Source organism: Sturnira hondurensis, unplaced genomic scaffold (assembly GCF_014824575.4).
Source record: "Sturnira hondurensis isolate 20B ecotype Veracruz unplaced genomic scaffold, ASM1482457v3 Scaffold0023451, whole genome shotgun sequence".
In the NCBI taxonomy this organism is placed as follows: domain Eukaryota; kingdom Metazoa; phylum Chordata; class Mammalia; order Chiroptera; family Phyllostomidae; genus Sturnira; species Sturnira hondurensis.
Genome location: NW_028096082.1, coordinates 1331100 through 1342159, shown reverse-complemented (window position 1 = coordinate 1342159; position 11060 = coordinate 1331100).

The window sequence follows — 11060 nt, the reverse complement described above, 5'->3', positions numbered from 1 at the left end:
TGTTCCGGTTGCTTCCTTAGTTTGTTTTTGTATTTGTATTTTAGATTCAGGTGTTGATAGTTGTGAGTTTGTTGTCATTTTACTGTTTACAATTTTGATCATCTTCTTTTTCTTAGATAAGTCTCTCTAAAAGTTTATATAATACGGGCTTGATTATAACTGATAAGAGAAAGAAAGAAAAACTCCTAAAAAAGAGCTAAGTAACAAGGAGATAACCTATCTGGTGCAAAGTTCAAAAGACTTTTAATCAGGATGCTCACAGAATTGACTGAGCTTAGTCAGAAAATGAGAAAGAAATAAAGGCTACCTAAAGTGAAAAAATATATACAAGAAACAGACAGTGAAGGGGAGGAAACCAGGACTCAAATCAGTGGTCTGGAGCTAACGGAAGTAATAAACATCCAAACAGAACAGAATGAAGAAACAAGAACTCAGAAAAATAAGGAGAGGCTTAAGAACTCTGAGACAACTTTGAGCATTTCAACATCATAATGATAGGGTTGCCAGAAGAGGAAGAGCAATATATTGAAAACTTATTTCAACAAATAATGAAAGTAAACTTCCCCAATCTGGAAAAAGAATTAGACTTTCAGGAATATCAGGAAGCTGAGTTCAAAAGAAATTTGATCCAAAGAGGAACAGACCAAGGCACATCATTATTAAGTCAGCAAACGTTAAAGATAAGGAGAGAATCTTAAAAGCAGCAAGGGGAGAGAAGAGAGTTACCCGAAAAGGATTCCCATAAGACTGTCAGCTGAGTTTTCAAAGAAAACTTATGTTTAGGAGTGAGATAGAAAGAACTATTGGAAGTCATGAAAGGTAGGACCAGGAAGGGCAGATAAAGTGCTTCGCAGATAAAGGAGTTCATCATTACTAAGTCCTTATTATATTATACATTAAAATGACTTATGTAAGAAATAGAATAAGATTAAAAACTATGAACAATAAAATAACAACAAACTCATAACTATTAACTGAACCAAAAAAACAAAAACAAAAATAAACAAACAACTAGAACAAAAACAGAATCACAGAAAGGAAGAACACATAGAGAAGTTATCAGTGGGGAGGTGGAAGGGACAATGGGGGCAATGGTACAGGGAATAAGATGTGTAATTGGTAAACATAAAATAGACAGGGGTAAATTCAGAATAGTATGGGAAATAGAGAATCAAAAAAAGTTTTATGTACAACCCATGGACATGAACTGGGAGGATGCTGGAGAGTTGGGTGGTGCGAGGAGAAGGGGGATAAACGGGAAAATATTGGGAAAACTGTAATAGCATAATCCATACCAAATAATTAAAAAATAAAACCCTCAACCAAATATTAGCAAACCAAATAGAGAAATACATCATGATCGAGTGAGATTTATTCCAGGAATGCAACTTTGGTACAAAATTTAGAAATCAATAAATTGTTACATCACATAAACAAAATAAAGAACAAAAAACACCCTATCATATCAATAGATGCTGAAAAAAGCATTTAATAAAATCCTGCACCATTTTTTTATTTAAAAAATCTGTAAATCCACATTGAACATGCTTAAATATAATAAATGCTATATAGACTAACCCAATGACAGCAAAAGCTACAGCTGTTCCCGCTAAGACTGGAAGCATGATAGTAATGTCTACTTTCACCTCTCCTGGTCAACATAGTACTGGACATCTTAGCCATAGTAATCAGAAAAAAATGAAGAAGTAAAAATCATTCAAATTGGAAAGGAAGAAGTAAAATTTTCTTTATTTGCAAATGACATGATACTGTACATAGAGAGCCCTAAAGACTTCACCAAGAAACTACTAGAATTTATCAATGAATTCAGTAAAGTAGCAGAACAAAAAAAGTAATACAAAAATCAGCTGCATTTTACATGCCAATCATGTACAATCAGAAAAGGAAATTAAGAAGTGACACCATTCACAATTGCTTCTAAAATAATAGAATACCTTAGAATAAGTCTAACCAAGGATGTAAACACCTTAACTTGAAAAATTATAAAACACTGATTAAAAAAATGAAGATACAAACAAATAGAAGCACATATTATGATCATAGTAATCTATGGATTCAACACAATTCTTATCAATATAACAATGAGATATTAAAGAATTAGACCAATTATTTCAAAAATTTATATGGAACCACAAAATGCCCTGAGTAGCAAAAGCCATCTTGAGAAAGAAGAATAAAGATGGAGGAATCACACTACTTAATAATAATCAGTACTATGAGACCACAGTTATCAAAACAGCATAGTACTGGAATAAAAAAAGACACATAGATCAATGAAACAGAATAGAGAGTCCAGAAATAAAGTCACAAATTTATAGTCAATATCAACAGAGGAAGTAAGCACATATGATGAGCTAAAGATAATTTATTCAGTAAGTGATTTGAAAAAATGGGACAGAAATTTGTGGACAATTAAAACTAGGCCACCTTCTTATGCCAAACCCAAGGATAAATTCAAAATGTATTAAAGACTTAATTGTTGACCCCAAACCATAAAATCCCTAGAATGAAACATACACAGTGAAATCTCACACATTGCTCATAGCAATATTTTTTTTCTGATATATAGCGGGGGAAGGGGGGCAGAAATTCCAAGAATTTATTTATAAATATCGTGTATTTATTTATCTCTTTTTTATTGTTGTTCACGTACAGTTGGCTGCATCCCTCCCAACATTCCTCCCCACCCCAGATATGTCCACTTCCATCCTCTAATTCCACATCCTGTTGGTTTTGTCCATGTGTCCTATATAGTTGTTCCTGAAAACCCTTATCCCTTCCCCTCCCCCAATTATCACCTCCCACCTTCCCTTTGGTTACTGTCAGATTGTTTTTAATTTCAATGTCTCTGGTTATATTTTGCTTGCTTGTTTGTTTTGTTGATTAGGTTCCACTTAAAGGTGAGATCATATGGTATTTGTTTTTCACCGTCTGCCTTATTTCACTTCTCATAATGCTCTCCAGTTCCATCCATGCTGTCACAAAGGGTATTTACTTTTACACGTTTAAACTCCAGTCACCTTCAAAGTATACCTTTTTTGATGCAATACACCTACCGAGACATTTTTTTCCACTGCTCAAAGCAGTTTTATAACTCAATGATTTTGATTCATCTTACTTCTGCCATTTTTTGTCTTATGTCTTCCACATTGACAAAACATTTCCCTTTAAGGACTTTTTCATCTGGAAAAACAAAGATTGAGTACTCAGGGTGAGACCAGGGGAATAAGGAGGGTGGAGCATGAGGGTCATGCTATTTTTTTTATCATAAACTGCTGAATACTCTTCACAGTGTGGGCAGGTGTGCTAATAAATCAAGATCATAAAATGGGCAAAGGCATTGAAAAAGTCTTCAAAAAATCTATTAAAGGTAATGCAGCGTCTTACAACAATGCAAGCTGGTACTCTGATACAGATGAGTTCTTAGAACACTCACTTAGCATTGGAAGCCTGTACTACAAAGGACCTGCCCCAGAACGTAATTTCAGTCTTTAAGGGTCTCATCTCATACATCTCAGGCAAGGGAGACAAAAGGAAAAATAAATTGGGAAAACATCAAATTAAAAATTTTTGCACAGCAAAGGAAACTATCAAGAAGATAGACAACCCACGGTATGGAAAAACATATTTGTTAGTATATCTGATAAGTAGTAAATATCCAGAATTTAAAGAAACTTATAAAACTCAACAACAAAATAATCCAGTTAAAAAATGGGCAACAGATCTGAATAGACACTGCCCCAAAGAGGACATACAGATGAACAATAGACATATGAAAAGATGCTCAATGTCACTAAGTATCAGAAAAATGTAAATGAAAACCACAATGAAGAAAATGGCAGTGGAGTAGGATGAAGTGACTCCAGTTCTCCTACCCCTGGGAGAAAATCCTGGCAGATCTACTGAAGAGCAGTGCAAGCAATTCCCCAACCCACAATTCCCTAGAATTTATGAAAATAAGAGACCAGAGATAGTGATGGACCAGACAACTACAGGTCAGTGGAGTCTCAGGGACATGAGTAAGGACAGAGGCGCCAGGCAGGCAGCAGCCCTCAGCCGGCCCATAACAGCCCTGGAGCCATGGCTGCCTCAGCGGTCGGGGCTCAGAGGCTTCCATCTGCGCCCAGCGACAGGGGCGTCTGACACAGAGGACTCATCAGGAGCCTGGCACCTGTGAGTAAAGACAAAAGCATCATCGGCAAGGCTGGCCATAATGTCTTGGAGCCATTGCTGCCACCGCGTTAGGGGTATAGAGGCTTCCATCTGTGGCCAGTACCATGGAGGACTCTTCCAGAGCACAGCACCGGTGGAGCCTTGGGCCGGCTGCAGGGTCCTTGGAAGAGAGCTGGCTCCCTCCCTCCCCATCTAGGTGGGGCTGGTGGCAGAGACCTGTCTGCCTAGGTTTGCAGAGAGGGTGTTATGGACAGGGGGCCGTGTTCAGTTGCGATCTCTGTGGTCACCAGCCCACCAGCCCAACAGCCCAGGAAATTTGAGAGGAGCATTGTCCTAACTGGTCGGGTTGGGGATGGGGTTGGGCTGAAAAGCAGGCCTTCTGGAGAAGTATTTTATTGGAAAGTGGACTGAGGTGCTCTCCTGTGAAGGCAGCTTGACTTGTTTCTCACCCAGCCACAGGACTGGGAAGGACGAGTACCAGATCCCATGGGACACAGGCAGCCTGTCGGGTGGGCGGGTGCTTGCACCCCAGTCTGGTAGCCTGGCTGGCGGGTGGGTGTGTGCCTGGGCCTACAACCCAGCCCACAGAGGGGTCCTGCCAAAACCAGAAAAAGCAGATTGGACAGTTTGAAAACAACAAGGGAGGGTTTTTTCTTTTTTCCTTTTTTTAAACTTTTTTCAGTAATTGTATATTTTTAAAATTTTATTGTTGCTATATCTTTCAATACTTTGCCCCTCTCCTTTCTTTTTCCCTGTTTTAGTTCTTCTTCCTTTCATCACAAACATATTGGTTTTTCCTCACTTCACCTGCCCTTTTTTTCTGATTGTTTGTTTGTTTGTTTGTTGCTTTGTATACCACTGTAAATACTTCACAACACATCTCTTAGGCCTTAGTCCATTTTACAAGTTCCTGAATTCTATTACTGTAGTGATTAACTCTACTTGCTCACACTCTATGCCTATTTACTATTCTCTACTCTCACCTTACCTCAAAATCTGACCAACCACAACCTCACTTCTATCTAGATACAATTCACAAGCCTTCCCTCCCAAAGAGGAAAATTATCTTTGGTCTATCCTTTCTTAAAAGTAGCAAATTAGGTTGAAGATTACAGTTAACACTATATACAGCCTAAAGATCTTCTCTCTCTTTTCTACCAGTTGTGACTGTAAATGTCATAAAGTACTCTCCTGCTGTCATAAACCATTTTGCCTCCCCCTCCAACTGATCACACACACACAAAGAAAAAAAGTAGGTGGAGGGGAGAAAATCAAGGTGCCTGCAGGAGACTGCACCACTGAATTTCACAGGTATTCTACCACAGAAGTTCACACTAAAAACTCAGGGTGTAAAACAGATCAATTTAAGAAGCTGAGGCTAACAAGAAGAGTATCATAAACAGTGAGGAGACAAAGAAACAATGACCAAATGAAAAAAAAAAAGGAAGTCTCAGAAATAATGTTAGATGAAAGAGAGGCAATTCAGCTATCAGATACTGAATGTCAAAGCACTAGTTATCGGGAAATTCAAAGAGCTCACAATGAGCTACCAGAAACTAGAGAGGAGCTACAATGAACTCTCTGCAAACTATATTAACATGAAAAAGGAAATAGAAACTATCATCAAAGGCCAAGAAGAAATGGAGAATACAATTTTGGAACTCAAGAACACAGTAGAAGGAATGAAAAGCAAGATAGATGGGGGAGAAGATTGGATCAGCCAGTTGGAGGACACAGTAGAAAGAATTTCCCAAAAAAGCGAGAAAGGAAAAAGAGGGTCAGAAAGAATGAACAGGGATTAAGAGAAATGCAAGACAATATGAAACGTAATAATATCTAAATAATAGGAATGCCAGAAGGAGAAGAGGAAGAACAAGGGATAGAAAACCTATTTGAAAGAGTAATGATGGAAAAATTTCCTTATTTGATGAGAGAAAAAGTTACACGAATCCAGGAATCACAGAGAGTCCCATTCAAGAGGAACCCAAAGAGGCCCACTTCAAGACACATCATCATTAAAATGGCAAAATTTCAAGACAAAGAGAGAATCCTAAAGGCAGCAAGGGAGAAAAATGAAGTAACATACAAGGGAGCCCAGGTAAGGTTAGCTACTGACTTCTCAATGGAAACACTCCAAGCAAGAAGAGAATGGCAAGAAATATTTCAAGTAATGTGTACCAGAGGCCAACAACAAAGGCTACTTTTCCCAGAAAAGCTCTCAATCAAGATAGAAGGCCAAATAAAGAGCTTCCAAGACAAAAGAAGTATAAAAGAATATACCTCCACCAAATCAGCTCTACAAGAAATACTAAAAGGACTGCTTTAAGGAAAAGAGAGACACAGAGAGGAACTCAGGTACAAAATGGCAATAAATAAGTACCTATCAATAATAACCTTAAATGTAAATGGATTGAATGCTCCAATCAAAAGAGGTAGAATAGCTGAATGGATAAGAAAGCATGACCCACACATATGCTGCCTACATGAGACCCAACTCAAGACAAAAGACCATCACAGAATAAAAGTGAAAGGCTGGAAACAAATTTTCCAAGCAAATGAACAAGAAACAAAAGCCAGGGTAGCAATTCTCATATCAGACAAAATAGACTTCAAAAACAGGGCCATAAAGAGAGACCCAGAAGGTCACTTCATATTGCTCAAGGGAAGAATCCACCAAGAACACATTGACATCATAAATATATATGCACCCAACATAGGAGCACCCAAATATATAAGAAAAATCCTAGAGGACTTCAAGAAAGATGTTGAAGGAACACAATTATAGTCAGGGATTTTAGCACCCCACAGTCAAAAATGGACAGACCTTCCAAGCAAAATACCAACAAAGATATTGCAGCATTAAATGACACTCTAGATGAAATGGACCTAATTGATATATATAGAGAGAGGCTTTCATCCCAAAGAAGCTAAATACACATTCTTTTCAAATGCACATGGGACATTTTCAAAGATAGACCACATGATAGGACACAAAATGTACCTCAACAAATTCAAGAAAATTCAAATCATGCCAAGCATTTTCTCTGACCACAAGGGACTTAAATTAGAAACCATCCCCAAAGGAAAAAAAAAACCTAAACAATCAAAATNGATGTTGAAGGAACACAATTATAGTCAGGGATTTTAGCACCCCACAGTCAAAAATGGGCAGACCTTCCAAGCAAAATACCAACAAAGATATTGCAGCATTAAATGACACTCTAAATGAAATGGACCTAATTGATATATATATAGAGAGGCTTTCATCCCAAAGAAGCTAAATACACATTCTTTTCAAATGCACATGGGACATTTTCAAAGATAGACCACATGATAGGATACAAAATGTACCTCAACAAATTCAAGAAAATTCAAATCATGCCAAGCATTTTCTCTGACCACAAGGGACTTAAATTAGAAACCATCCCCAAAGGAAAAAAAAAACCTAAACAATCAAAATGATGGAGACTGAATGGGTCAAGATTGAAATCAGCGAAGAAATCAAAATTTTTTGGAAACGAATGGAAATGAACTCACAACAACCAAAAACTTATGGGACATGGTGAAGGCAGTTTTAAGAGGGAAGTTCATAGCAATATGGACTTACCTAAAGAAGATAGAAACATTTCAAACAAACAATCTATCTCTATGCCTGCAAGAACTCTAAGAACAACAAGAAAGACAGCCCAGAGCAAGTAGAAGGAAGGAAATAACCAAGATCAGAACAGAATTAAATGACATAGGGACTAAAAGCACAATTCTAAGGATCAATGAATCCAGGAGTTCGTTTTTTGAAAAGATAAAATAAACAAGCCTTTAAGTAGGCTCTTTAAGAAAAGAAGAGAGAGGACCCAAATAAACACAATCAGAAATGAAAGAGGAGAGATTACAACTGATACCACACAAAGAGAAGGGATTGTAAGAAATTACTATGAAGAATTGCATACCAAGAAATTTGAAAATCTAAGTGAAATGCACTCATTTTTAGAAGAATATAATCTTCCAAAACTCAATGAAGAAGAAGTAGAAAGCCTGAACAGACCAATAACAGAAGATGAAATTGAAGAAGTAATAATAAAACTCCCATCACCCAAAAGCCCTGGACCAGATGGTTTCACAGGAGAATTCTACAAAGCTTTCAAGGAAGAGCTAACCCCTATTCTTCACAGACTATTCCAAAAATCTAAGATGATGGGGAACACGCAAGCATTTTTTATGAAGCCAGCATCATCCTAGTTCTAAAACCAGATAAAGACACAACAAAGAAAGAAAACTTTAGGCCAATATCACTGATGAACAGAGATACTTAAATCCTCAACAAAATATTGGCAAACCGCATCCAACAATGCATCAAAAAGATTATAAACCACGACCAAGTGGGACTTATCCCAGGGATGCAAGGATGGTTCAATATCCGCAAATCAGTAAATATTACACAAAACATAAACAAAAGCAAATACAAAACCACATGGTCATATCAATAGATGCGGGAAAAGCTTTTGATAAGGTAGAACACCATTTACAATAAAGGTACTGAGCAAAGTTGGAATAGAGGGAGCATTCCTCAAGATAATAAAGGCCATATATGAAAGGCCTACAGCAAACACCATAACCAATGGGCAAAAACTAAAATCTTTTCCACTAAGATCAGGAACAAGACAAGGTTGTCCACTTTCACCACTTCTATTAAATATAGTGTTGGAAGTTTTAGCCTCAGCAATTAGGCAAGAAAAAAAGGCATTCAAATTAGAAAGGAGGAAACAAATCTGTCATTGTTTGCAGATGACATGATAGTGTACATGGAAAATCCTATAGACTCTACCAAGAAACTGCATGAACTAATAAATGAATTTGGCAAAACAGCAGGTTACAAAGTCAATATCCAGAAATCAAAGGCATTTTTATATACTAACAATGAATCAGCAGAATCAGAAATCAAGACAAAGATCCCATTTGATATAGCAAAAATAAAAATAAAATATCTGAAAATAAATCTAACCAAGAAGGTAAAAGACCTGTATGTAGAAAATTACACAGCACTGAAGAAAGAAATCAAGGAGCACACAAACCAATGGAAACATATACCGTGTTCATGGATTGGAAGAATTAAATCATCAAAATTTCCATAGTACCCAAAGCAATTTACAGATTCAATGTAATACCTATTAAAGTACCAATGGCATATTTCACAGACATAGAAGAAACACTGCAATAAAAAAACCCGAATAGCAGCTGCAATGTTGAGAAAGAAGAAGAAAGTAGGAGGGATCAAAATACCTGATATCAAACTGTACTACAAGGCCACTGTAATCAAAACAGCCTGGTACTGGCATAAAATCAGGCACATAGACCAATGGAACAGAACAGAGAGCCCAGAAATAAACCCAACTCTCTATAGTCAATTAATATTCCACAAAGGGTGCAGTAACATAAAATGGGGTAAAGATAGCGTCCTCAAAAAAATGGTGTTGGGAGAACCCGACAGCTACCTGCAAAAAAATGAAACTGGAGCACCAACTTACATCATTAACCAAAATAAATTGAAGGTGGATAAAAGACTTAAATATAAGCCATGACACGATTAAAGTCCTAGAGGAGAACATTGGCAGGAAAATCTCAGATATTTCATGCAGCAACATTTTTACTGATATGTACCCTAGAGCAAGGAATATAAAGGGGGGAATAAACAAATGGGGTCTCATTAAAATTAAAAGCTTCTGTTGGCTAAAGAAAACAGCATTAAAATAAAAATAGAACCAACTGTATGGGAAAACATATTTCTCAATGATACCTCAGACAAAATTTTAATCTCCAAAATATACAAAGAGCTCACACAACTTCACTCTAAGAAGACAACTAACCCAATTTAAAAATGCAGAAAAGGACTTGAACAGACACTTCTCCAAGGAGGACATACAGAGGATCCAGAGACACATGAAGAGGTGCTCAATATTGCTTGCTATCAGAGAGATGCAAATTAAAACCACGAGATACCACTTTTCACCAGTCAGAATGGCTATTATAAACAAGGCAATAAACAAGAAATGTTGGAGAGGGTTTGGGGAAAAGGGGACTCTAGTCCATTTTTGGTGGGATTGCAGACTGGTACCACCATTATGGAAAACAGTATGGGATTTTCTCATAAAACTAAAATTGGACTTGCCTTTTGACCCAGCAATTCCACTGCTAGGATTGTATCCGAAGAACTCTAAAACACCTATCCCAAAGAACCTATGCACTCCAATGTTCATAGCAGCACAATTTACAATAGCCAAGATTTGGAAGCAACCTAGGTGCCCGTCAGTAAATGAATGGATCAAAAACAATGGTGCATATACACAGTGTAATTTTATGCAGCAGAAAGAAAAACAGGAGCTCCTTCCTTTTGCAACAGCATGCATGGAACTGGAAAGCCTTATGCTGAGTGAAATAAGCCAGCTATTGAAGGACAAATACCATATGATCTCACCCTTAACAGGAAGCTAAAGAACAAAACAAACAAGCAAGCAAAATAGAACCGAAGACACTGAAATAGAGAACAGGCTGACAGTGACCAGAGGGGAAAAGGGAGGGAATGTCAGGGGAAATAGGGGAGGGATTTAGAGGAACATATATAAAGGATACATGGACAACAACTGAGAAGGGTGGAAATGGGAGGGAGGGGGAGCATGGGGGGTGGGTTGGGATGGGAGTAATAGACAGAAAACTGTACTTGAAAAATAATTAAATAAAAAATTGGAAAATAAATAAATAAGCAAATGTAAAAAAAAAAGACAATGAGATACCATCTCACACCTGTCAGAATGGCTAACATCAGTAAAGCAACAAGCAACAAATGTTGGCAAGGATGTGGAGAAAGGGGAACC